The sequence below is a fragment of the Globicephala melas genome, unplaced genomic scaffold (genome assembly GCF_963455315.2).
Source record: "Globicephala melas unplaced genomic scaffold, mGloMel1.2 SCAFFOLD_182, whole genome shotgun sequence".
NCBI lineage: Eukaryota > Metazoa > Chordata > Mammalia > Artiodactyla > Delphinidae > Globicephala > Globicephala melas.
In genome coordinates, this window is record NW_027207354.1 from 432,662 (window position 1) to 459,272 (window position 26,611).

General features: G+C 64.7%; 9 non-coding genes across 9 annotated transcripts; all 9 read left to right on the forward strand.

Annotated features, from left to right (window-relative positions):
- Positions 1-2,158: 2,158 nt before the first annotated feature.
- LOC132595519 (5S ribosomal RNA) lies at positions 2,159-2,277 on the forward strand. Its single transcript, XR_009561661.1, has one exon. It is a non-coding gene; the product is annotated as a 5S ribosomal RNA (ribosomal RNA).
- A 2,697-nt stretch (positions 2,278-4,974) lies between these two features.
- LOC132595520 (5S ribosomal RNA) lies at positions 4,975-5,093 on the forward strand. The gene has a single exon (XR_009561662.1). It is a non-coding gene; the product is annotated as a 5S ribosomal RNA (ribosomal RNA).
- A 932-nt stretch (positions 5,094-6,025) lies between these two features.
- On the forward strand, positions 6,026-6,144 carry LOC132595521 (5S ribosomal RNA). The gene has a single exon (XR_009561663.1). It is a non-coding gene; the product is annotated as a 5S ribosomal RNA (ribosomal RNA).
- A 2,697-nt stretch (positions 6,145-8,841) lies between these two features.
- LOC132595522 (5S ribosomal RNA) lies at positions 8,842-8,960 on the forward strand. The gene has a single exon (XR_009561664.1). It is a non-coding gene; the product is annotated as a 5S ribosomal RNA (ribosomal RNA).
- Positions 8,961-11,657: 2,697 nt separating this feature from the next.
- On the forward strand, positions 11,658-11,776 carry LOC132595523 (5S ribosomal RNA). The gene has a single exon (XR_009561665.1). It is a non-coding gene; the product is annotated as a 5S ribosomal RNA (ribosomal RNA).
- A 932-nt stretch (positions 11,777-12,708) lies between these two features.
- On the forward strand, positions 12,709-12,827 carry LOC132595524 (5S ribosomal RNA). Its single transcript, XR_009561666.1, has one exon. It is a non-coding gene; the product is annotated as a 5S ribosomal RNA (ribosomal RNA).
- Positions 12,828-15,524: 2,697 nt separating this feature from the next.
- Positions 15,525-15,643, forward strand: LOC132595525 (5S ribosomal RNA). Its single transcript, XR_009561667.1, has one exon. It is a non-coding gene; the product is annotated as a 5S ribosomal RNA (ribosomal RNA).
- A 932-nt stretch (positions 15,644-16,575) lies between these two features.
- Positions 16,576-16,694, forward strand: LOC132595526 (5S ribosomal RNA). Its single transcript, XR_009561668.1, has one exon. It is a non-coding gene; the product is annotated as a 5S ribosomal RNA (ribosomal RNA).
- A 2,697-nt stretch (positions 16,695-19,391) lies between these two features.
- On the forward strand, positions 19,392-19,510 carry LOC132595528 (5S ribosomal RNA). Its single transcript, XR_009561670.1, has one exon. It is a non-coding gene; the product is annotated as a 5S ribosomal RNA (ribosomal RNA).
- The last annotated feature ends 7,101 nt before the right edge of the window (positions 19,511-26,611 follow it).

Consider the following 26,611-nt stretch of genomic DNA (forward strand, 5'->3'; position numbering starts at 1 on the left):
CAGATCCTGCCCTGACCATAGTCACCATGTTGATCCCCACGTTGAGCAAGATGAAGCTGACCGGGATCAGAAGAATTGAGTATCCTTGCTCCTGGCATTTCCTGGGGATGGGGCCAGTGAACGGCTCGGCTCGGTAGTAGTTTCGCTCACCCATGGCCGTTGGTCCCAGGACTGCCTGGGCCCTCTGCCCTCCAGTTTTAACTGGGAGCCAGACTGGGTCATAATGGGGCAGGTGGTGAGGTCACAGTGAGGGAGGGGGATGAAAAGGAGGGCCCAGAGTGGCATTCCCTGGTAACCAGGGTCAGGTAAGCTGAGCCTGGACAGTCAAACAGGGCCCGGTGGCCGGCATACATCCCCTCGAGCGGTCATTCATTCGCTCACCGCCCGCTGACTCACTTGTTCAAATGACACATTGCGTCTCTTGGCCCCTCTTGAGACTAGGAAGACCTTGGCCTCAGAGGCCTGCTGAAGGCCTGGCTGGAGTCCAGAGCCTCAGCCTTCTTCATGCCCTTCACTGGGCCTGGAGCTGGACCTGCCCAGATGTGGAACCTCCCAGTTTGGAAGCAACTTCTTGTATGAGGCTCTCTGTGGACAGGGACAGCTGAGACACAGAGGAGGTGCCCAGAGACCAGGGGTTTGGAGTCTGCAGCTGCAGATGTACTTAGTGCATGGTATAGGACCAGGAGGGGCCTGCTGGCAGAACTGTGGCCACTAAACCAAAGGGACCCTCAGGCCAAGAAGGGGACACTGGCTTCTTATTGCAGGAAGCCAAGCGCAGGGACCCAGGCTGGCAGAAGGAGTGGCGCTTCCAAGCCACAGACCACCAATGTTTCCTGGACTCTGGCGCTCTTTATTCCTCTCTCCATGCCCTGCCGCCCCCTGCCCCTGCCCCCATTTGCTGCTGGTAAGTTCATTTTCCCAGTCTGGCTCCCGTGCAGAGAGGGCCTGGAGGCCGAGGTGGAAGGTAGCAGCGAGTTGGCCCGCGCTTGGCCCTCCTGCGGTTGCCGCTTCAGCACCAGACTGTCATACACCTGGTAGTTGGCATTGCCTCCCGGGTTCCGGCTGAGTGGCATGAAGGTGGGCGGGGGTGGAGGGTGCTCGGTAGCCTGGACGTCGGGCAGGAGGTGAGAGGGGCGGAGGAGCAGCGCTGAGCTGGGAGCCGGGGCCCGCTGGTCCGAGGCCTCGGCCAGTACCGTGAGGGAGGCGGAGGTGGCCACAGGGCGCCGCAAGGGCAGGATCTCAGCCCATTCGGCCGCCGGGTGCCGCACCTCGTGGGGATCGCGGGAGTAATCCAAGTGTCCCGTGGAGGGATGCAGGCTGCGGTTGGACTCGCTGTGAGCACAGCTGGGGAGGCTACGTCTGTGGGCCGGTGGGGTGTCGCGCTACCAGGCGTCGGGCCGGTAGACCCGAGGCACCAGAGCGGATGGAGGCTCAGAGCCCTCCAGACCCAGACTCCGCCATGGGCCCAGTTGCCGTCCTTTCGGCCCGCGAGCCCCTCGACCTGCACCTGGCCGCCCCCACCGGCGCCCAGCCCCGGCGCCGCCACCTGTGTGCCGGTGTGTCCCTCCACAGCTCCCTCCGACAAAAGCCCCACCCCCACCCCGCCCCTCTGGCGTGTCAGCGCGGCCGGGTGCGGGAGCGGGATCGAGGGCAGGGGCCGCTTCCCCGGGCCTGCCGGCCACCAGGGGCGGGGTCCTGAGCTCGGCGGGGGGTGTGGGGGCAAGGGTGGCCTTGCCGGGGCTGAGGGGCCGTGGCGACTCAATGGTGGCTCCCGGTGGCTTCGGGCCAGCTGCTGTCGGGCAGGAGGGCCGGCCCGGGCTGCGGCCGGGCTGCGCCTAGGGCCGCGTGGGCGGGCAGGGCCGATGCCCAAGGGACCGCGGGCCCCGGGCCCTGAAGCCTCCGGGGCCACGTCCCTGTGAGCGACGTGCGGGATCTTGGGCGGGGCGCCAAGCGCCGAAGGGTTTGCTGGGTCACGGCCGCCCTGGGCTGGGAGGTGGTCGCCAAACCCTCCGCCGCCGCCCGATACCCGAGACCTCCGTTGCCCCTGCCTGGGCGGGCGAGGGGGCCCTGCCGGGGCGGGCCGGCCGCCAGGCTGGCGTTAAGGCGCCAGCGCCAGCGAAACTGGGCCTCAAGAGGCCGCCCGCGGCCCCCCGCCCCCGTCTACGGCCATACCACCCTGAACGCGCCCGATCTCGTCTGATCTCGGAAGCTAAGCAGGGTCGGGCCTGGTTAGTACTTGGATGGGAGACCGCCTGGGAATACCGGGTGCTGTAGGCTTTTTGCCTCCCGCTCCGCCCGCCTTCTCCTTTACTCGCCCGCGGCGGGGGGGCCGCCGGCTCCGCCCCCGCCGAGCCCCGCTGCAGGCAGTAGTCAAGGTGGGTTTACCTGCCCGAGCAGGAAGCTTGGGCGATGGCAGAAGTGGGAAGAAACTCTTGAGCACAGGTTCTTGGGATCCACGGAGCAGCGCATGCACATGCGATGGGTGCCTACACAGCTGGCTTGCTTGTCTGTGGGGAAAGGCGAGATGGGTCAGGGCCTGGGTTCCTGAGGGGCTGAGAATCAAGGCAGGGATAGAAGAAAGGGGACAGGCCCACATCCCCTGAACCCACGCCGGCGCCCACTCACCTTTGTGGAAAATACGATTGAAAAGTGCCCGCAAGAATCTCTTCAGATGCCTCCAGAGTTGAGGGAAGAAGGGGAGGGGGGAGGCCGGGAGCAGGGTGAGCCCTGAAATCCAACCCTTGTCCCGGTCACACCCCAGCAGCCCTCCCACCTCAGCCCCTTCAAGACCCCAGGGCTCCCCCAACCGCGCTGCACAGATCCTGCCCTGACCATAGTCACCATGTTGATCCCCACGTTGAGCAAGATGAAGCTGACCGGGATCAGAAGAATTGAGTATCCTTGCTCCTGGCATTTCCTGGGGATGGGGCCAGTGAACGGCTCGGCTCGGTAGTAGTTTCGCTCACCCATGGCCGTTGGTCCCAGGACTGCCTGGGCCCTCTGCCCTCCAGTTTTAACTGGGAGCCAGACTGGGTCATAATGGGGCAGGTGGTGAGGTCACAGTGAGGGAGGGGGATGAAAAGGAGGGCCCAGAGTGGCATTCCCTGGTAACCAGGGTCAGGTAAGCTGAGCCTGGACAGTCAAACAGGGCCCGGTGGCCGGCATACATCCCCTCGAGCGGTCATTCATTCGCTCACCGCCCGCTGACTCACTTGTTCAAATGACACATTGCGTCTCTTGGCCCCTCTTGAGACTAGGAAGACCTTGGCCTCAGAGGCCTGCTGAAGGCCTGGCTGGAGTCCAGAGCCTCAGCCTTCTTCATGCCCTTCACTGGGCCTGGAGCTGGACCTGCCCAGATGTGGAACCTCCCAGTTTGGAAGCAACTTCTTGTATGAGGCTCTCTGTGGACAGGGACAGCTGAGACACAGAGGAGGTGCCCAGAGACCAGGGGTTTGGAGTCTGCAGCTGCAGATGTACTTAGTGCATGGTATAGGACCAGGAGGGGCCTGCTGGCAGAACTGTGGCCACTAAACCAAAGGGACCCTCAGGCCAAGAAGGGGACACTGGCTTCTTATTGCAGGAAGCCAAGCGCAGGGACCCAGGCTGGCAGAAGGAGTGGCGCTTCCAAGCCACAGACCACCAATGTTTCCTGGACTCTGGCGCTCTTTATTCCTCTCTCCATGCCCTGCCGCCCCCTGCCCCTGCCCCCACTTGCTGCTGGTAAGTTCACTTTCCCAGTCTGGCTCCCGTGCAGAGAGGGCCTGGAGGCCGAGGTGGAAGGTAGCAGCGAGTTGGCCCGCGCTTGGCCCTCCTGCGGTTGCCGCTTCAGCACCAGACTGTCATACACCTGGTAGTTGGCATTGCCTCCCGGGTTCCGGCTGAGTGGCATGAAGGTGGGCGGGGGTGGAGGGTGCTCGGTAGCCTGGACGTCGGGCAGGAGGTGAGAGGGGCGGAGGAGCAGCGCTGAGCTGGGAGCCGGGGCCCGCTGGTCCGAGGCCTCGGCCAGTACCGTGAGGGAGGCGGAGGTGGCCACAGGGCGCCGCAAGGGCAGGATCTCAGCCCATTCGGCCGCCGGGTGCCGCACCTCGTGGGGATCGCGGGAGTAATCCAAGTGTCCCGTGGAGGGATGCAGGCTGCGGTTGGACTCGCTGTGAGCACAGCTGGGGAGGCTACGTCTGTGGGCCGGTGGGGTGTCGCGCTACCAGGCGTCGGGCCGGTAGACCCGAGGCACCAGAGCGGATGGAGGCTCAGAGCCCTCCAGACCCAGACTCCGCCATGGGCCCAGTTGCCGTCCTTTCGGCCCGCGAGCCCCTCGACCTGCACCTGGCCGCCCCCACCGGCGCCCAGCCCCGGCGCCGCCACCTGTGTGCCGGTGTGTCCCTCCACAGCTCCCTCCGACAAAAGCCCCACCCCCACCCCGCCCCTCTGGCGTGTCAGCGCGGCCGGGTGCGGGAGCGGGATCGAGGGCAGGGGCCGCTTCCCCGGGCCTGCCGGCCACCAGGGGCGGGGTCCTGAGCTCGGCGGGGGGTGTGGGGGCAAGGGTGGCCTTGCCGGGGCTGAGGGGCCGTGGCGACTCAATGGTGGCTCCCGGTGGCTTCGGGCCAGCTGCTGTCGGGCAGGAGGGCCGGCCCGGGCTGCGGCCGGGCTGCGCCTAGGGCCGCGTGGGCGGGCAGGGCCGATGCCCAAGGGACCGCGGGCCCCGGGCCCTGAAGCCTCCGGGGCCACGTCCCTGTGAGCGACGTGCGGGATCTTGGGCGGGGCGCCAAGCGCCGAAGGGTTTGCTGGGTCACGGCCGCCCTGGGCTGGGAGGTGGTCGCCAAACCCTCCGCCGCCGCCCGATACCCGAGACCTCCGTTGCCCCTGCCTGGGCGGGCGAGGGGGCCCTGCCGGGGCGGGCCGGCCGCCAGGCTGGCGTTAAGGCGCCAGCGCCAGCGAAACTGGGCCTCAAGAGGCCGCCCGCGGCCCCCCGCCCCCGTCTACGGCCATACCACCCTGAACGCGCCCGATCTCGTCTGATCTCGGAAGCTAAGCAGGGTCGGGCCTGGTTAGTACTTGGATGGGAGACCGCCTGGGAATACCGGGTGCTGTAGGCTTTTTGCCTCCCGCTCCGCCCGCCTTCTCCTTTACTCGCCCGCGGCGGGGGCCGCCGGCTCCGCCCCCGCCGGGCCCCGCTGCAGGCCCCACCTCCTCAGGCCCCTCCCACCACGGCGCGCGCCGGCGGGGTCGCTCCCCGCCGGCCCGGCCGGCCAGGCGGCCAGAAGGCGGCCCTGGAAGGCAGGCGCACCCCAGACGCTCCCGGGGTGGCTGGCCCGGACCCAGACTCCGCCGCGGGCCCAGTTGCCGTCCTTTCGGCCCGCGAGCCCCTCGACCTGCACCTGGCCGCCCCCACCGGCGCCCAGCCCCGGCGCCGCCACCTGTGTGCCGGTGTGTCCCTCCACAGCTCCCTCCGACAAAAGCCCCCCCCCACCCCGCCCCTCTGGCGTGTCACCGCGGCCGGGTGCGGGAGCGGGATCGAGGGCAGGGGCCGCTTCCCCGGGCCTGCCGGCCACCAGGGGCGGGGTCCTGAGCTCGGCGGGGGGTGTGGGGGCAAGGGTGGCCTTGCCGGGGCTGAGGGGCCGTGGCGACTCAATGGTGGCTCCCAGTGGCTTCGGGCCAGCTGCTGTCGGGCAGGAGGGCCGGCCCGGGCTGCGGCCGGGCTGCGCCTAGGGCCGCGTGGGCGGGCAGGGCCGATGCCCAAGGGACCGCGGGCCCCGGGCCCTGAAGCCTCCGGGGCCACGTCCCTGTGAGCGACGTGCGGGATCTTGGGCGGGGCGCCAAGCGCCGAAGGGTTTGCTGGGTCACGGCCGCCCTGGGCTGGGAGGTGGTCGCCAAACCCTCCGCCGCCGCCCGATACCCGAGACCTCCGTTGCCCCTGCCTGGGCGGGCGAGGGGGCCCTGCCGGGGCGGGCCGGCCGCCAGGCTGGCGTTAAGGCGCCAGCGCCAGCGAAACTGGGCCTCAAGAGGCCGCCCGCGGCCCCCCGCCCCCGTCTACGGCCATACCACCCTGAACGCGCCCGATCTCGTCTGATCTCGGAAGCTAAGCAGGGTCGGGCCTGGTTAGTACTTGGATGGGAGACCGCCTGGGAATACCGGGTGCTGTAGGCTTTTTGCCTCCCGCTCCGCCCGCCTTCTCCTTTACTCGCCCGCGGCGGGGGGGCCGCCGGCTCCGCCCCCGCCGAGCCCCGCTGCAGGCAGTAGTCAAGGTGGGTTTACCTGCCCGAGCAGGAAGCTTGGGCGATGGCAGAAGTGGGAAGAAACTCTTGAGCACAGGTTCTTGGGATCCACGGAGCAGCGCATGCACATGCGATGGGTGCCTACACAGCTGGCTTGCTTGTCTGTGGGGAAAGGTGAGATGGGTCAGGGCCTGGGTTCCTGAGGGGCTGAGAATCAAGGCAGGGATAGAAGAAAGGGGACAGGCCCACATCCCCTGAACCCACGCCGGCGCCCACTCACCTTTGTGGAAAATACGATTGAAAAGTGCCCGCAAGAATCTCTTCAGATGCCTCCAGAGTTGAGGGAAGAAGGGGAGGGGGGAGGCCGGGAGCAGGGTGAGCCCTGAAATCCAACCCTTGTCCCGGTCACACCCCAGCAGCCCTCCCACCTCAGCCCCTTCAAGACCCCAGGGCTCCCCCAACCACGCTGCACAGATCCTGCCCTGACCATAGTCACCATGTTGATCCCCACGTTGAGCAAGATGAAGCTGACCGGGATCAGAAGAATTGAGTATCCTTGCTCCTGGCATTTCCTGGGGATGGGGCCAGTGAACGGCTCGGCTCGGTAGTAGTTTCGCTCACCCATGGCCGTTGGTCCCAGGACTGCCTGGGCCCTCTGCCCTCCAGTTTTAACTGGGAGCCAGACTGGGTCATAATGGGGCAGGTGGTGAGGTCACAGTGAGGGAGGGGGATGAAAAGGAGGGCCCAGAGTGGCATTCCCTGGTAACCAGGGTCAGGTAAGCTGAGCCTGGACAGTCAAACAGGGCCCGGTGGCCGGCATACATCCCCTCGAGCGGTCATTCATTCGCTCACCGCCCGCTGACTCACTTGTTCAAATGACACATTGCGTCTCTTGGCCCCTCTTGAGACTAGGAAGACCTTGGCCTCAGAGGCCTGCTGAAGGCCTGGCTGGAGTCCAGAGCCTCAGCCTTCTTCATGCCCTTCACTGGGCCTGGAGCTGGACCTGCCCAGATGTGGAACCTCCCAGTTTGGAAGCAACTTCTTGTATGAGGCTCTCTGTGGACAGGGACAGCTGAGACACAGAGGAGGTGCCCAGAGACCAGGGGTTTGGAGTCTGCAGCTGCAGATGTACTTAGTGCATGGTATAGGACCAGGAGGGGCCTGCTGGCAGAACTGTGGCCACTAAACCAAAGGGACCCTCAGGCCAAGAAGGGGACACTGGCTTCTTATTGCAGGAAGCCAAGCGCAGGGACCCAGGCTGGCAGAAGGAGTGGCGCTTCCAAGCCACAGACCACCAATGTTTCCTGGACTCTGGCGCTCTTTATTCCTCTCTCCATGCCCTGCCGCCCCCTGCCCCTGCCCCCATTTGCTGCTGGTAAGTTCATTTTCCCAGTCTGGCTCCCGTGCAGAGAGGGCCTGGAGGCCGAGGTGGAAGGTAGCAGCGAGTTGGCCCGCGCTTGGCCCTCCTGCGGTTGCCGCTTCAGCACCAGACTGTCATACACCTGGTAGTTGGCATTGCCTCCCGGGTTCCGGCTGAGTGGCATGAAGGTGGGCGGGGGTGGAGGGTGCTCGGTAGCCTGGACGTCGGGCAGGAGGTGAGAGGGGCGGAGGAGCAGCGCTGAGCTGGGAGCCGGGGCCCGCTGGTCCGAGGCCTCGGCCAGTACCGTGAGGGAGGCGGAGGTGGCCACAGGGCGCCGCAAGGGCAGGATCTCAGCCCATTCGGCCGCCGGGTGCCGCACCTCGTGGGGATCGCGGGAGTAATCCAAGTGTCCCGTGGAGGGATGCAGGCTGCGGTTGGACTCGCTGTGAGCACAGCTGGGGAGGCTACGTCTGTGGGCCGGTGGGGTGTCGCGCTACCAGGCGTCGGGCCGGTAGACCCGAGGCACCAGAGCGGATGGAGGCTCAGAGCCCTCCAGACCCAGACTCCGCCATGGGCCCAGTTGCCGTCCTTTCGGCCCGCGAGCCCCTCGACCTGCACCTGGCCGCCCCCACCGGCGCCCAGCCCCGGCGCCGCCACCTGTGTGCCGGTGTGTCCCTCCACAGCTCCCTCCGACAAAAGCCCCACCCCCACCCCGCCCCTCTGGCGTGTCAGCGCGGCCGGGTGCGGGAGCGGGATCGAGGGCAGGGGCCGCTTCCCCGGGCCTGCCGGCCACCAGGGGCGGGGTCCTGAGCTCGGCGGGGGGTGTGGGGGCAAGGGTGGCCTTGCCGGGGCTGAGGGGCCGTGGCGACTCAATGGTGGCTCCCGGTGGCTTCGGGCCAGCTGCTGTCGGGCAGGAGGGCCGGCCCGGGCTGCGGCCGGGCTGCGCCTAGGGCCGCGTGGGCGGGCAGGGCCGATGCCCAAGGGACCGCGGGCCCCGGGCCCTGAAGCCTCCGGGGCCACGTCCCTGTGAGCGACGTGCGGGATCTTGGGCGGGGCGCCAAGCGCCGAAGGGTTTGCTGGGTCACGGCCGCCCTGGGCTGGGAGGTGGTCGCCAAACCCTCCGCCGCCGCCCGATACCCGAGACCTCCGTTGCCCCTGCCTGGGCGGGCGAGGGGGCCCTGCCGGGGCGGGCCGGCCGCCAGGCTGGCGTTAAGGCGCCAGCGCCAGCGAAACTGGGCCTCAAGAGGCCGCCCGCGGCCCCCCGCCCCCGTCTACGGCCATACCACCCTGAACGCGCCCGATCTCGTCTGATCTCGGAAGCTAAGCAGGGTCGGGCCTGGTTAGTACTTGGATGGGAGACCGCCTGGGAATACCGGGTGCTGTAGGCTTTTTGCCTCCCGCTCCGCCCGCCTTCTCCTTTACTCGCCCGCGGCGGGGGGGCCGCCGGCTCCGCCCCCGCCGAGCCCCGCTGCAGGCAGTAGTCAAGGTGGGTTTACCTGCCCGAGCAGGAAGCTTGGGCGATGGCAGAAGTGGGAAGAAACTCTTGAGCACAGGTTCTTGGGATCCACGGAGCAGCGCATGCACATGCGATGGGTGCCTACACAGCTGGCTTGCTTGTCTGTGGGGAAAGGCGAGATGGGTCAGGGCCTGGGTTCCTGAGGGGCTGAGAATCAAGGCAGGGATAGAAGAAAGGGGACAGGCCCACATCCCCTGAACCCACGCCGGCGCCCACTCACCTTTGTGGAAAATACGATTGAAAAGTGCCCGCAAGAATCTCTTCAGATGCCTCCAGAGTTGAGGGAAGAAGGGGAGGGGGGAGGCCGGGAGCAGGGTGAGCCCTGAAATCCAACCCTTGTCCCGGTCACACCCCAGCAGCCCTCCCACCTCAGCCCCTTCAAGACCCCAGGGCTCCCCCAACCGCGCTGCACAGATCCTGCCCTGACCATAGTCACCATGTTGATCCCCACGTTGAGCAAGATGAAGCTGACCGGGATCAGAAGAATTGAGTATCCTTGCTCCTGGCATTTCCTGGGGATGGGGCCAGTGAACGGCTCGGCTCGGTAGTAGTTTCGCTCACCCATGGCCGTTGGTCCCAGGACTGCCTGGGCCCTCTGCCCTCCAGTTTTAACTGGGAGCCAGACTGGGTCATAATGGGGCAGGTGGTGAGGTCACAGTGAGGGAGGGGGATGAAAAGGAGGGCCCAGAGTGGCATTCCCTGGTAACCAGGGTCAGGTAAGCTGAGCCTGGACAGTCAAACAGGGCCCGGTGGCCGGCATACATCCCCTCGAGCGGTCATTCATTCGCTCACCGCCCGCTGACTCACTTGTTCAAATGACACATTGCGTCTCTTGGCCCCTCTTGAGACTAGGAAGACCTTGGCCTCAGAGGCCTGCTGAAGGCCTGGCTGGAGTCCAGAGCCTCAGCCTTCTTCATGCCCTTCACTGGGCCTGGAGCTGGACCTGCCCAGATGTGGAACCTCCCAGTTTGGAAGCAACTTCTTGTATGAGGCTCTCTGTGGACAGGGACAGCTGAGACACAGAGGAGGTGCCCAGAGACCAGGGGTTTGGAGTCTGCAGCTGCAGATGTACTTAGTGCATGGTATAGGACCAGGAGGGGCCTGCTGGCAGAACTGTGGCCACTAAACCAAAGGGACCCTCAGGCCAAGAAGGGGACACTGGCTTCTTATTGCAGGAAGCCAAGCGCAGGGACCCAGGCTGGCAGAAGGAGTGGCGCTTCCAAGCCACAGACCACCAATGTTTCCTGGACTCTGGCGCTCTTTATTCCTCTCTCCATGCCCTGCCGCCCCCTGCCCCTGCCCCCATTTGCTGCTGGTAAGTTCACTTTCCCAGTCTGGCTCCCGTGCAGAGAGGGCCTGGAGGCCGAGGTGGAAGGTAGCAGCGAGTTGGCCCGCGCTTGGCCCTCCTGCGGTTGCCGCTTCAGCACCAGACTGTCATACACCTGGTAGTTGGCATTGCCTCCCGGGTTCCGGCTGAGTGGCATGAAGGTGGGCGGGGGTGGAGGGTGCTCGGTAGCCTGGACGTCGGGCAGGAGGTGAGAGGGGCGGAGGAGCAGCGCTGAGCTGGGAGCCGGGGCCCGCTGGTCCGAGGCCTCGGCCAGTACCGTGAGGGAGGCGGAGGTGGCCACAGGGCGCCGCAAGGGCAGGATCTCAGCCCATTCGGCCGCCGGGTGCCGCACCTCGTGGGGATCGCGGGAGTAATCCAAGTGTCCCGTGGAGGGATGCAGGCTGCGGTTGGACTCGCTGTGAGCACAGCTGGGGAGGCTACGTCTGTGGGCCGGTGGGGTGTCGCGCTACCAGGCGTCGGGCCGGTAGACCCGAGGCACCAGAGCGGATGGAGGCTCAGAGCCCTCCAGACCCAGACTCCGCCATGGGCCCAGTTGCCGTCCTTTCGGCCCGCGAGCCCCTCGACCTGCACCTGGCCGCCCCCACCGGCGCCCAGCCCCGGCGCCGCCACCTGTGTGCCGGTGTGTCCCTCCACAGCTCCCTCCGACAAAAGCCCCACCCCCACCCCGCCCCTCTGGCGTGTCAGCGCGGCCGGGTGCGGGAGCGGGATCGAGGGCAGGGGCCGCTTCCCCGGGCCTGCCGGCCACCAGGGGCGGGGTCCTGAGCTCGGCGGGGGGTGTGGGGGCAAGGGTGGCCTTGCCGGGGCTGAGGGGCCGTGGCGACTCAATGGTGGCTCCCGGTGGCTTCGGGCCAGCTGCTGTCGGGCAGGAGGGCCGGCCCGGGCTGCGGCCGGGCTGCGCCTAGGGCCGCGTGGGCGGGCAGGGCCGATGCCCAAGGGACCGCGGGCCCCGGGCCCTGAAGCCTCCGGGGCCACGTCCCTGTGAGCGACGTGCGGGATCTTGGGCGGGGCGCCAAGCGCCGAAGGGTTTGCTGGGTCACGGCCGCCCTGGGCTGGGAGGTGGTCGCCAAACCCTCCGCCGCCGCCCGATACCCGAGACCTCCGTTGCCCCTGCCTGGGCGGGCGAGGGGGCCCTGCCGGGGCGGGCCGGCCGCCAGGCTGGCGTTAAGGCGCCAGCGCCAGCGAAACTGGGCCTCAAGAGGCCGCCCGCGGCCCCCCGCCCCCGTCTACGGCCATACCACCCTGAACGCGCCCGATCTCGTCTGATCTCGGAAGCTAAGCAGGGTCGGGCCTGGTTAGTACTTGGATGGGAGACCGCCTGGGAATACCGGGTGCTGTAGGCTTTTTGCCTCCCGCTCCGCCCGCCTTCTCCTTTACTCGCCCGCGGCGGGGGCCGCCGGCTCCGCCCCCGCCGGGCCCCGCTGCAGGCCCCACCTCCTCAGGCCCCTCCCACCACGGCGCGCGCCGGCGGGGTCGCTCCCCGCCGGCCCGGCCGGCCAGGCGGCCAGAAGGCGGCCCTGGAAGGCAGGCGCACCCCAGACGCTCCCGGGGTGGCTGGCCCGGACCCAGACTCCGCCGCGGGCCCAGTTGCCGTCCTTTCGGCCCGCGAGCCCCTCGACCTGCACCTGGCCGCCCCCACCGGCGCCCAGCCCCGGCGCCGCCACCTGTGTGCCGGTGTGTCCCTCCACAGCTCCCTCCGACAAAAGCCCCCCCCCACCCCGCCCCTCTGGCGTGTCACCGCGGCCGGGTGCGGGAGCGGGATCGAGGGCAGGGGCCGCTTCCCCGGGCCTGCCGGCCACCAGGGGCGGGGTCCTGAGCTCGGCGGGGTGTGTGGGGGCAAGGGTGGCCTTGCCGGGGCTGAGGGGCCGTGGCGACTCAATGGTGGCTCCCGGTGGCTTCGGGCCAGCTGCTGTCGGGCAGGAGGGCCGGCCCGGGCTGCGGCCGGGCTGCGCCTAGGGCCGCGTGGGCGGGCAGGGCCGATGCCCAAGGGACCGCGGGCCCCGGGCCCTGAAGCCTCCGGGGCCACGTCCCTGTGAGCGACGTGCGGGATCTTGGGCGGGGCGCCAAGCGCCGAAGGGTTTGCTGGGTCACGGCCGCCCTGGGCTGGGAGGTGGTCGCCAAACCCTCCGCCGCCGCCCGATACCCGAGACCTCCGTTGCCCCTGCCTGGGCGGGCGAGGGGGCCCTGCCGGGGCGGGCCGGCCGCCAGGCTGGCGTTAAGGCGCCAGCGCCAGCGAAACTGGGCCTCAAGAGGCCGCCCGCGGCCCCCCGCCCCCGTCTACGGCCATACCACCCTGAACGCGCCCGATCTCGTCTGATCTCGGAAGCTAAGCAGGGTCGGGCCTGGTTAGTACTTGGATGGGAGACCGCCTGGGAATACCGGGTGCTGTAGGCTTTTTGCCTCCCGCTCCGCCCGCCTTCTCCTTTACTCGCCCGCGGCGGGGGGGCCGCCGGCTCCGCCCCCGCCGAGCCCCGCTGCAGGCAGTAGTCAAGGTGGGTTTACCTGCCCGAGCAGGAAGCTTGGGCGATGGCAGAAGTGGGAAGAAACTCTTGAGCACAGGTTCTTGGGATCCACGGAGCAGCGCATGCACATGCGATGGGTGCCTACACAGCTGGCTTGCTTGTCTGTGGGGAAAGGCGAGATGGGTCAGGGCCTGGGTTCCTGAGGGGCTGAGAATCAAGGCAGGGATAGAAGAAAGGGGACAGGCCCACATCCCCTGAACCCACGCCGGCGCCCACTCACCTTTGTGGAAAATACGATTGAAAAGTGCCCGCAAGAATCTCTTCAGATGCCTCCAGAGTTGAGGGAAGAAGGGGAGGGGGGAGGCCGGGGGCAGGGTGAGCCCTGAAATCCAACCCTTGTCCCGGTCACACCCCAGCAGCCCTCCCACCTCAGCCCCTTCAAGACCCCAGGGCTCCCCCAACCGCGCTGCACAGATCCTGCCCTGACCATAGTCACCATGTTGATCCCCACGTTGAGCAAGATGAAGCTGACCGGGATCAGAAGAATTGAGTATCCTTGCTCCTGGCATTTCCTGGGGATGGGGCCAGTGAACGGCTCGGCTCGGTAGTAGTTTCGCTCACCCATGGCCGTTGGTCCCAGGACTGCCTGGGCCCTCTGCCCTCCAGTTTTAACTGGGAGCCAGACTGGGTCATAATGGGGCAGGTGGTGAGGTCACAGTGAGGGAGGGGGATGAAAAGGAGGGCCCAGAGTGGCATTCCCTGGTAACCAGGGTCAGGTAAGCTGAGCCTGGACAGTCAAACAGGGCCCGGTGGCCGGCATACATCCCCTCGAGCGGTCATTCATTCGCTCACCGCCCGCTGACTCACTTGTTCAAATGACACATTGCGTCTCTTGGCCCCTCTTGAGACTAGGAAGACCTTGGCCTCAGAGGCCTGCTGAAGGCCTGGCTGGAGTCCAGAGCCTCAGCCTTCTTCATGCCCTTCACTGGGCCTGGAGCTGGACCTGCCCAGATGTGGAACCTCCCAGTTTGGAAGCAACTTCTTGTATGAGGCTCTCTGTGGACAGGGACAGCTGAGACACAGAGGAGGTGCCCAGAGACCAGGGGTTTGGAGTCTGCAGCTGCAGATGTACTTAGTGCATGGTATAGGACCAGGAGGGGCCTGCTGGCAGAACTGTGGCCACTAAACCAAAGGGACCCTCAGGCCAAGAAGGGGACACTGGCTTCTTATTGCAGGAAGCCAAGCGCAGGGACCCAGGCTGGCAGAAGGAGTGGCGCTTCCAAGCCACAGACCACCAATGTTTCCTGGACTCTGGCGCTCTTTATTCCTCTCTCCATGCCCTGCCGCCCCCTGCCCCTGCCCCCACTTGCTGCTGGTAAGTTCACTTTCCCAGTCTGGCTCCCGTGCAGAGAGGGCCTGGAGGCCGAGGTGGAAGGTAGCAGCGAGTTGGCCCGCGCTTGGCCCTCCTGCGGTTGCCGCTTCAGCACCAGACTGTCATACACCTGGTAGTTGGCATTGCCTCCCGGGTTCCGGCTGAGTGGCATGAAGGTGGGCGGGGGTGGAGGGTGCTCGGTAGCCTGGACGTCGGGCAGGAGGTGAGAGGGGCGGAGGAGCAGCGCTGAGCTGGGAGCCGGGGCCCGCTGGTCCGAGGCCTCGGCCAGTACCGTGAGGGAGGCGGAGGTGGCCACAGGGCGCCGCAAGGGCAGGATCTCAGCCCATTCGGCCGCCGGGTGCCGCACCTCGTGGGGATCGCGGGAGTAATCCAAGTGTCCCGTGGAGGGATGCAGGCTGCGGTTGGACTCGCTGTGAGCACAGCTGGGGAGGCTACGTCTGTGGGCCGGTGGGGTGTCGCGCTACCAGGCGTCGGGCCGGTAGACCCGAGGCACCAGAGCGGATGGAGGCTCAGAGCCCTCCAGACCCAGACTCCGCCATGGGCCCAGTTGCCGTCCTTTCGGCCCGCGAGCCCCTCGACCTGCACCTGGCCGCCCCCACCGGCGCCCAGCCCCGGCGCCGCCACCTGTGTGCCGGTGTGTCCCTCCACAGCTCCCTCCGACAAAAGCCCCACCCCCACCCCGCCCCTCTGGCGTGTCAGCGCGGCCGGGTGCGGGAGCGGGATCGAGGGCAGGGGCCGCTTCCCCGGGCCTGCCGGCCACCAGGGGCGGGGTCCTGAGCTCGGCGGGGGGTGTGGGGGCAAGGGTGGCCTTGCCGGGGCTGAGGGGCCGTGGCGACTCAATGGTGGCTCCCGGTGGCTTCGGGCCAGCTGCTGTCGGGCAGGAGGGCCGGCCCGGGCTGCGGCCGGGCTGCGCCTAGGGCCGCGTGGGCGGGCAGGGCCGATGCCCAAGGGACCGCGGGCCCCGGGCCCTGAAGCCTCCGGGGCCACGTCCCTGTGAGCGACGTGCGGGATCTTGGGCGGGGCGCCAAGCGCCGAAGGGTTTGCTGGGTCACGGCCGCCCTGGGCTGGGAGGTGGTCGCCAAACCCTCCGCCGCCGCCCGATACCCGAGACCTCCGTTGCCCCTGCCTGGGCGGGCGAGGGGGCCCTGCCGGGGCGGGCCGGCCGCCAGGCTGGCGTTAAGGCGCCAGCGCCAGCGAAACTGGGCCTCAAGAGGCCGCCCGCGGCCCCCCGCCCCCGTCTACGGCCATACCACCCTGAACGCGCCCGATCTCGTCTGATCTCGGAAGCTAAGCAGGGTCGGGCCTGGTTAGTACTTGGATGGGAGACCGCCTGGGAATACCGGGTGCTGTAGGCTTTTTGCCTCCCGCTCCGCCCGCCTTCTCCTTTACTCGCCCGCGGCGGGGGCCGCCGGCTCCGCCCCCGCCGGGCCCCGCTGCAGGCCCCACCTCCTCAGGCCCCTCCCACCACGGCGCGCGCCGGCGGGGTCGCTCCCCGCCGGCCCGGCCGGCCAGGCGGCCAGAAGGCGGCCCTGGAAGGCAGGCGCACCCCAGACGCTCCCGGGCTGGCTGGCCCGGACCCAGACTCCGCCGCGGGCCCAGTTGCCGTCCTTTCGGCCCGCGAGCCCCTCGACCTGCACCTGGCCGCCCCCACCGGCGCCCAGCCCCGGCGCCGCCACCTGTGTGCCGGTGTGTCCCTCCACAGCTCCCTCCGACAAAAGCCTCCCCCCACCCCGCCCCTCTGGCGTGTCAGCGCGGCCGGGTGCGGGAGCGGGATCGAGGGCAGGGGCCGCTTCCCCGGGCCTGCCGGCCACCAGGGGCGGGGTCCTGAGCTCGGCGGGGGGTGTGGGGGCAAGGGTGGCCTTGCCGGGGCTGAGGGGCCGTGGCGACTCAATGGTGGCTCCCGGTGGCTTCGGGCCAGCTGCTGTCGGGCAGGAGGGCCGGCCCGGGCTGCGGCCGGGCTGCGCCTAGGGCCGCGTGGGCGGGCAGGGCCGATGCCCAAGGGACCGCGGGCCCCGGGCCCTGAAGCCTCCGGGGCCACGTCCCTGTGAGCGACGTGCGGGATCTTGGGCGGGGCGCCAAGCGCCGAAGGGTTTGCTGGGTCACGGCCGCCCTGGGCTGGGAGGTGGTCGCCAAACCCTCCGCCGCCGCCCGATACCCGAGACCTCCGTTGCCCCTGCCTGGGCGGGCGAGGGGGCCCTGCCGGGGCGGGCCGGCCGCCAGGCTGGCGTTAAGGCGCCAGCGCCAGCGAAACTGGGCCTCAAGAGGCCGCCCGCGGCCCCCCGCCCCCGTCTACGGCCATACCACCCTGAACGCGCCCGATCTCGTCTGATCTCGGAAGCTAAGCAGGGTCGGGCCTGGTTAGTACTTGGATGGGAGACCGCCTGGGAATACCGGGTGCTGTAGGCTTTTTGCCTCCCGCTCCGCCCGCCTTCTCCTTTACTCGCCCGCGGCGGGGGGGCCGCCGGCTCCGCCCCCGCCGAGCCCCGCTGCAGGCAGTAGTCAAGGTGGGTTTACCTGCCCGAGCAGGAAGCTTGGGCGATGGCAGAAGTGGGAAGAAACTCTTGAGCACAGGTTCTTGGGATCCACGGAGCAGCGCATGCACATGCGATGGGTGCCTACACAGCTGGCTTGCTTGTCTGTGGGGAAAGGCGAGATGGGTCAGGGCCTGGGTTCCTGAGGGGCTGAGAATCAAGGCAGGGATAGAAGAAAGGGGACAGGCCCACATCCCCTGAACCCACGCCGGCGCCCACTCACCTTTGTGGAAAATACGATTGAAAAGTGCCCGCAAGAATCTCTTCAGATGCCTCCAGAGTTGAGGGAAGAAGGGGAGGGGGGAGGCCGGGAGCAGGGTGAGCCCTGAAATCCAACCCTTGTCCCGGTCACACCCCAGCAGCCCTCCCACCTCAGCCCCTTCAAGACCCCAGGGCTCCCCCAACCGCGCTGCACAGATCCTGCCCTGACCATAGTCACCATGTTGATCCCCACGTTGAGCAAGATGAAGCTGACCGGGATCAGAAGAATTGAGTATCCTTGCTCCTGGCATTTCCTGGGGATGGGGCCAGTGAACGGCTCGGCTCGGTAGTAGTTTCGCTCACCCATGGCCGTTGGTCCCAGGACTGCCTGGGCCCTCTGCCCTCCAGTTTTAACTGGGAGCCAGACTGGGTCATAATGGGGCAGGTGGTGAGGTCACAGTGAGGGAGGGGGATGAAAAGGAGGGCCCAGAGTGGCATTCCCTGGTAACCAGGGTCAGGTAAGCTGAGCCTGGACAGTCAAACAGGGCCCGGTGGCCGGCATACATCCCCTCGAGCGGTCATTCATTCGCTCACCGCCCGCTGACTCACTTGTTCAAATGACACATTGCGTCTCTTGGCCCCTCTTGAGACTAGGAAGACCTTGGCCTCAGAGGCCTGCTGAAGGCCTGGCTGGAGTCCAGAGCCTCAGCCTTCTTCATGCCCTTCACTGGGCCTGGAGCTGGACCTGCCCAGATGTGGAACCTCCCAGTTTGGAAGCAACTTCTTGTATGAGGCTCTCTGTGGACAGGGACAGCTGAGACACAGAGGAGGTGCCCAGAGACCAGGGGTTTGGAGTCTGCAGCTGCAGATGTACTTAGTGCATGGTATAGGACCAGGAGGGGCCTGCTGGCAGAACTGTGGCCACTAAACCAAAGGGACCCTCAGGCCAAGAAGGGGACACTGGCTTCTTATTGCAGGAAGCCAAGCGCAGGGACCCAGGCTGGCAGAAGGAGTGGCGCTTCCAAGCCACAGACCACCAATGTTTCCTGGACTCTGGCGCTCTTTATTCCTCTCTCCATGCCCTGCCGCCCCCTGCCCCTGCCCCCACTTGCTGCTGGTAAGTTCACTTTCCCAGTCTGGCTCCCGTGCAGAGAGGGCCTGGAGGCCGAGGTGGAAGGTAGCAGCGAGTTGGCCCGCGCTTGGCCCTCCTGCGGTTGCCGCTTCAGCACCAGACTGTCATACACCTGGTAGTTGGCATTGCCTCCCGGGTTCCGGCTGAGTGGCATGAAGGTGGGCGGGGGTGGAGGGTGCTCGGTAGCCTGGACGTCGGGCAGGAGGTGAGAGGGGCGGAGGAGCAGCGCTGAGCTGGGAGCCGGGGCCCGCTGGTCCGAGGCCTCGGCCAGTACCGTGAGGGAGGCGGAGGTGGCCACAGGGCGCCGCAAGGGCAGGATCTCAGCCCATTCGGCCGCCGGGTGCCGCACCTCGTGGGGATCGCGGGAGTAATCCAAGTGTCCCGTGGAGGGATGCAGGCTGCGGTTGGACTCGCTGTGAGCACAGCTGGGGAGGCTACGTCTGTGGGCCGGTGGGGTGTCGCGCTACCAGGCGTCGGGCCGGTAGACCCGAGGCACCAGAGCGGATGGAGGCTCAGAGCCCTCCAGACCCAGACTCCGCCATGGGCCCAGTTGCCGTCCTTTCGGCCCGCGAGCCCCTCGACCTGCACCTGGCCGCCCCCACCGGCGCCCAGCCCCGGCGCCGCCACCTGTGTGCCGGTGTGTCCCTCCACAGCTCCCTCCGACAAAAGCCCCACCCCCACCCCGCCCCTCTGGCGTGTCAGCGCGGCCGGGTGCGGGAGCGGGATCGAGGGCAGGGGCCGCTTCCCCGGGCCTGCCGGCCACCAGGGGCGGGGTCCTGAGCTCGGCGGGGGGTGTGGGGGCAAGGGTGGCCTTGCCGGGGCTGAGGGGCCGTGGCGACTCAATGGTGGCTCCCGGTGGCTTCGGGCCAGCTGCTGTCGGGCAGGAGGGCCGGCCCGGGCTGCGGCCGGGCTGCGCCTAGGGCCGCGTGGGCGGGCAGGGCCGATGCCCAAGGGACCGCGGGCCCCGGGCCCTGAAGCCTCCGGGGCCACGTCCCTGTGAGCGACGTGCGGGATCTTGGGCGGGGCGCCAAGCGCCGAAGGGTTTGCTGGGTCACGGCCGCCCTGGGCTGGGAGGTGGTCGCCAAACCCTCCGCCGCCGCCCGATACCCGAGACCTCCGTTGCCCCTGCCTGGGCGGGCGAGGGGGCCCTGCCGGGGCGGGCCGGCCGCCAGGCTGGCGTTAAGGCGCCAGCGCCAGCGAAACTGGGCCTCAAGAGGCCGCCCGCGGCCCCCCGCCCCCGTCTACGGCCATACCACCCTGAACGCGCCCGATCTCGTCTGATCTCGGAAGCTAAGCAGGGTCGGGCCTGGTTAGTACTTGGATGGGAGACCGCCTGGGAATACCGGGTGCTGTAGGCTTTTTGCCTCCCCCTCCGCCCGCCTTCTCCTTTACTCGCCCGCGGCGGGGGCCGCCGGCTCCGCCCCCGCCGGGCCCCGCTGCAGGCCCCACCTCCTCAGGCCCCTCCCACCACGGCGCGCGCCGGCGGGGTCGCTCCCTGCCGGCCCGGCCGGCCAGGCGGCCAGAAGGCGGCCCTGGAAGGCAGCCGCACCCCAGACGCTCCCGGGGTGGCTGGCCCGGACCCAGACTCCGCCGCGGGCCCAGTTGCCGTCCTTTCGGCCCGCGAGCCCCTCGACCTGCACCTGGCCGCCCCCACCGGCGCCCAGCCCCGGCGCCGCCACCTGTGTGCCGGTGTGTCCCTCCACAGCTCCCTCCGACAAAAGCCCCCCCCCACCCCGCCCCTCTGGCGTGTCACCGCGGCCGGGTGCGGGAGCGGGATCGAGGGCAGGGGCCGCTTCCCCGGGCCTGCCGGCCACCAGGGGCGGGGTCCTGAGCTCGGCGGGGGGTGTGGGGGCAAGGGTGGCCTTGCCGGGGCTGAGGGGCCGTGGCGACTCAATGGTGGCTCCCAGTGGCTTCGGGCCAGCTGCTGTCGGGCAGGAGGGCCGGCCCGGGCTGCGGCCGGGCTGCGCCTAGGGCCGCGTGGGCGGGCAGGGCCGATGCCCAAGGGACCGCGGGCCCCGGGCCCTGAAGCCTCCGGGGCCACGTCCCTGTGAGCGACGTGCGGGATCTTGGGCGGGGCGCCAAGCGCCGAAGGGTTTGCTGGGTCACTGCTGCCCCCGGATGGGAGGTAATCCAAAGCACTATATTTTCTCATGGCAGTACACAAGGGCCATGACAAGTCTTCCTGGGCACTTCTACCTCACCAGAAATGGGGTCCTGTGTCCGTTCGAGGACTCTGGAAATGTAGTTCTCGTCAAGGAGCGTGCAGTGTTTTTCCCGCCACTCGGCACACTCAGAGGGCCTCCACCGGACAGACCAATGGGCCTCGATGTTGCTAAGCTGGCCCTCAGGGGTCTGGAGGTATTCAGTGACATTGGACGCAAAATGATGCACTCCTGAGAGACCTAATATTCTTCAAATTGGTACTTCCTTTAAAGTAAAGCAGAACAGGGACTAAGAACTCAAGGAAAGAGCTGCATGCCTCCGTATATATACGGGTACAAAGGGCCTAAACTGGAGGGAAGTTCACACGTTGAGTTTCCTTTTAGCGATACAGCTTGTCAGAGTCACCACACCGCAGGCGCAGAAGCACCTGGTTTAGACAGCAAATTCATTTTCTCCCCAGAAGCATTCTTACAGGGTTTACAGGCCTGTCAAGATCAGGGAATGTCAGGCAGCGTCAAGGCAGGATGAATGCAGCCTTCAAAATGGGAAAGCAAGTCTAATTCCAGCAGGCCCCCGTTTCCATGGGCACACTCAGCATACCCCATTGTGGATATTAACAAGTCCAAAGAGACACAGGTTACCCTGTGTTTCTTTCCCTGAATTAGCTTCTCGATGTAGGCTGTTCTGCATCAAGCGAACTGCCTCAACCAAGGAACACTTTAGCTGCTCCTCTGGGCCTGTGGCGATTCAAAAGCCTGTAGTGCCACAGGAAGAACAGGACTTAAACTGCAGTCAGAACGCAAGCCGACTTCCTCTAGAAGGCACGCTGACTTCAGGCAGGAAGTTCTGGATGGAATGCAAAGCCGAGAGTTACTCTGAGTGCAGCTCAGACTAGGGCAACGCTTAAGACTTCTACGCCATGTGGGACGTGCCAGAACGGTGTTCGTGAACGTGCGCGAGTCGTGAGGAAATTAAGATGCTCCAAAAGCGAGTGCATGCGTTTCCCTACGCTCGGCATGCACAGAGGGGCTCTAAAGGGCTACGGGACTGGATGTTGCTTAGCAGACCCAGGTGCGGCTGGGGGTACTCAGTGTTCCTGCCGGCAACAGGGTGCCCACGCTAGCCTCCTAGGTGTCCAGAAAACTGTGCTGCCGTTAAAGGTACGCAGAGCAGAGGCCACCGGCTCATGGAAACTGCTGCACGACTCCGCTTCTGCAGGGAAATCAGGGCCTTACTTCCAGGCATGTGTTGCTACGGTGTGTGCCGTCAGCAACACCACATGGTAAGATGCTGACTTTCTCCTCGAGCAGAGTGACTCCAGGTACGAGAGCCTCGAAGCATTCAAAGCAGAGTAGTATCACATGGCAGCTCACACAAGGGCCATGACAAAGTCTTCCTGGGCACTTCGGACTCAGCAGCAATGTTGTCCTGAGGCCGTTCGAGGTCTCTGGAAATGTAGCTCTCCTCAAGGAACGTACAGTGTGTTGCCCGTCTCTAGGCACGCACAGACGACCTCCGAGGGATCAACAAATGGGCCTCGAAGTTGCGCAGCGGGCCCACAGGGCTCTGGAGGTACTCAGTGAACTTGGAGGGGAAATGATGCATACCCGAGAGGCCTAGGAGTCATCAGAAGTGTACTTCCTTTATAATAAAGCATATAAGCGACTAAGAACTCATGGAAAGTGTTGCATGCCTCCGTATCTACACGGGTACTAAGGGCCTATCGTGGAGGCAATTTCACACGTTGAGTTTCATTTTAGCGCTAGAGCTTGTCAGGGTGATCACACTGCAGGCGCAGAAGCACCTGGTTTAGACAGCAAATTCATTTTCTCCCCAGAAGCATTCTTACAGGGTTTACAGGCCCATCAAGTGCAGGGAATGTCAGGCAGCTTCAAGGCAGCATGAATGCAGCCCTCAAAATGGGAAAGCAAGGCTAGTTCCAGCAGGCCACCATCTCCATGGGCACATTCAGCATACCCCACTGTGGTTTCTAACAAGTCCAAAGAGACACAGGTTACCCTGTGTTTCTTTCCCTGAATCAGCTTCTCGAAGTAGGGTGTTCTGCATCAAGCGAACTGCCTCAACCAAGGAACGCCGTAGCTGCTCCTCTGGGCCTTGGCTATTCAAAAGCCTGCAGTGCCACAGGAAGAACAGGACTTAAACTGCAGTCAGAACGCAAGCTGACTTCTTCTAGGAGGCATGGTGAATTCAGGCAGGAGGTCCTGGATGGAATGCGAAGCCGAGGGTTACTCTGAGTGCAGCTCAGACTAGGGCAACGCCTAAGACTTCTACGTCATGTGGGACGTGCCAGAACGGTGTTCGTAAACGTGCGCGAGTGCTGAGGAAAGTAAGAAGCTCCAAAAGAGAGTGCAGTGCGTTTCCCTACGCTCGGCATGCACAGAGGGGCTCTAAAGGGCTACGGGACTGGATGTTGCTTAGCAGACCCAGGTGCGCCTGGGGCTACTCAGTGTTCCTGCCGGCAACAGGGTGCCCACGCTAGCCTCCTAGGTGTCCAGAAAACTGTGCTGCCGTTAAAGATACGCAGAGCACAGGCCACCGGCTCATGGAAACTGCTGCACGCCTCCGCTTCTGCACGGCAAATCAGGGCCTTACTTCCAGGCATGTGTTTTTGCTGGGTGTGCCGTCAGCGACACTGCATGGTAAGATGCTGACTTTCTCCTCGAGCAGAGTGACTCCAGGTATGAGGGCCTCGAAGCATTCAAAGCAGAGTGTTATCACATGGCAGCTCACACAAGGGCCATGACAAAGTCTTCCTGGGCACTTCGGACTCAGCAGCAATGTTTTCCTGAGGCCGTTCGAGGACTCTGGAAATGTAGCTCTCCTCAAGGAACGTACAGTGTGTTGCCCATCTTTAGGCACGCACAGACGGCCTCCGAGGGATCAAGAAATGGGCCTTGAAGTTGCGCAGCTGGCCCACAGGGCTCTGGAGGTACTCAGTGAATTTGGAGGGGTAATGATGCATACCCGAGAGGGCAGGAGTCCTCAGAAGTGTACTTCTTTTATAATAAAGCATATAAGCGACTACCAACTCATGGAAAGAGCTGCATGCCTCCGTATCTACATGATTACTAAAGCCCTAAGCTGGAGGCAAGTTCAGAGGTTGAGTTTCCTTTTAACGCTAGAGCTTGTCAGGCCGACCACACCGCAGTCACGGAAGCACATGGTTTAGACAGCAAATTCATTTTCTCCCCAGAAGCATTCTTACAGGGTTTGCAGGCCTATCAAGTGCAGGGAATGTCAGGCAGCTTCAACGCAGCATGAATGCAGCCTTCAAAACGGGAAAGCAAGGCTAGTTCCAGCAGGCCCCCGTTTCCATGGGCACACTCAGCATACCCCACTGTGGTTTCTAACAAGTCCAAAGAGACACAGGTTACCCTGTGTTTCCTTCCCTGAATCAGCTTCTCGAAGTAGGGTGTTCTGCATCAAGCGAACTGCCTCAACCAAGGAACGCCGTAGCTACTCCTCTGGGCCTTGGCTATTCAAAAGCCTGCAGTGCCACAGGAAGAACAGGACTTAAACTGCAGTCAGAACGCAAGCCGACTTCCTCTAGGAGGCATGGTGACTTCAGGCAGGAGGTCCTGGATGGAATGCGAAGCCGAGGGTTACTCTGAGTGCAGCTCAGACTAGGGCAACGCCTAAGACTTCTACGGCATGTGGGACGTGCCAGAACGGTGTTCGTGAACGTGCGCGAGTGCTGAGGAAATTAAGACGCTCCAAAAGAGAGTGCAGTGCGTTTCCCTACGCTCGGCATGCACAGAGGGGCTCTAAAGGGCTACGGGACTGGATGTTGCTTAGCAGACCCAGGTGAGCCTGGGGGTACTCAGTGTTCCTGCCGGCAACAGGGTGCCCACGCTAGCTTCCTAGGTGTCCACGTTAAAGGTACGCAGAGCAGAGGCCACCGGCTCATGGAAACTGCTGCACGCCTCCGCTTCTGCACGGCAAATCAGGGCCTTACTTCCAGGCATGTGTTTCTGCTGGGTGTGCCGTCAGCGACACCGCATGGCAAGATGCTGACTTTCTCCTCGAGCAGAGTGACTGCATGTACGAGGGTCTCCAAACAGTCAAAGCAGAGTGTTATCACATGGCAGCTCACACAGGGGTCATGACAAAGTCTTCCTGGGCACTTCGGACTCAGCAGCAATGTTGTCCTGAGGCCGGTCGAGGTCTATGGAAATGTAGCTCTCCTCAAGGAACGTACAGTGTGTTGCCCGTCTCTAGGCACGCACAGACGGCCTCCGAGGGATCAACAAATGGGACTGGAAGTTTCGCAGTCGGCCCACAGGGCTCTGGAGGTACTCAGTGAACTTGGAGGGGAAATGATGCATACCCGAGAGGCCTAGGAGTCCTCAGAAGTGTTCTTCCTTTATAATAAAGCATATAAGCGACTAAGAACTCATGGAAAGAGCTGTATGCCTCCGTATCTACATGGCTACTAAGGGCTTAAACTGGAGGCAAGTTCACACGCTGAGTTTCCTTTTAGCGCTAGAGCTTGTCAGGGTGACCACACCGCAGTCACAGAAGCACCTGGTTTAGACAGCAAATTCATTTTCTCCCCAAAGGATTCTTACAGGGTTTACAGGCCTATCAAGTGCAGGGAATGTCAGGCAGCTTCAAGGCAGCATGAATGCAGCCTTCAAAACGGGAAAACAAGGCTAGTTCCAGCAGGCCCCCGTTTCCATGGGCACACTCAGCATACCCCACTGTGGTTTCTAACAAGTCCAAAGAGACACAGGTTACCCTGTGTTTCCTTCCCTGAATCAGCTTCTCGAAGTAGGGTGTTCTGCATCAAGCGAACTGCCTCAACCAAGGAACGCCGTAGCTGCTCCTCTGGGCCTTGGCTATTCAAAAGCCTGCAGTGCCACAGGAAGAACAGGACTTAAACTGCAGTCAGAACGCAAGCCGACTTCCTCTAGGAGGCATGGTGACTTCAGGCAGGAGGTCCTGGATGGAATGCGAAGCCGAGGGTTACTCTGAGTGCAGCTCAGACTAGGGCAACGCCTAAGACTTCTATGCCATGTGGGACGTGCCAGAACGGTGTTCGTGAACGTGCGTGAGTGCTGAGGAAATTAAGACGCTCGAAAAGAGAGTGCAGTGCGTTTCCCTACGCTCGGCATGCACAGAGGGGCTCTAAAGGGCTACGGGACTGGATGTTGCTTAGCAGACCCAGGTGCGCCTGGGCCTACTCAGTGTTCCTGCCGGCAACAGGGTGCCCACGCTAGCCTCCTACGTGTCCACGTTACAGGTACGCAGAGCACAGGCCACCGGCTCATGGAAACTGCTGCACGCCTCCGCTTCTGCACGGCAAATCAGGGCCTTACTTCCAGGCATGTGTTTCTGCTGGGTGTGCCGTCAGCGACACCGCATGGCAAGATGCTGACTTTCTCCTCGAGCAGAGTGACTGCAGGTACGAGGGCCTCGAAGCATTCAAAGCAGAGTGTTATCACATGGCAGCTCACACAAGGGCCATGACAAAGTCTTCCTGAGCACTTCGGACTCAGCAGCAATGTTGTCCTGAGGCCGGTCGAGGACTCTGGAAATGTAGCTCTCCTCAAGGTACGTACAGTGTGTTGCCCGTCTCTAGGCACGCACAGACGGCCTCCGAGGGATCAACAAATGGGACTGGAAGTTTCGCAGCCGGCACACAGGGGTCTGGAGGTACTCAGTGAACTTGGAGGGGAAATGATGCATACACGAGAGGCCTAGGAGTCCTCAGAAGTGTACTTCCTTTATAATAAAGCATATAAGCGACTAAGAACTCATGGAAAGTGTTGCATGCCTCCGTATCTACACGGGTACTAAGGGCCTATCGTGGAGGCAATTTCACACGTTGAGTTTCATTTTAGCGCTAGAGCTTGTCAGGGTGATCACACCGCAGGCGCAGAAGCACCTGGTTTAGACAGCAAATTCATTTTCTCCCCAGAAGCATTCTTACAGGGTTTACAGGCCCATCAAGTGCAGGGAATGTCAGGCAGCTTCAAGGCAGCATGAATGCAGCCCTCAAAATGGGAAAGCAAGGCTAGTTCCAGCAGGCCACCATCTCCATGGGCACATTCAGCATACCCCACTGTGGTTTCTAACAAGTCCAAAGAGACACAGGTTACCCTGTGTTTCTTTCCCTGAATCAGCTTCTCGAAGTAGGGTGTTCTGCATCAAGCGAACTGCCTCAACCAAGGAACGCCGTAGCTGCTCCTCTGGGCCTTGGCTATTCAAAAGCCTGCAGTGCCACAGGAAGAACAGGACTTAAACTGCAGTCAGAACGCAAGCTGACTTCTTCT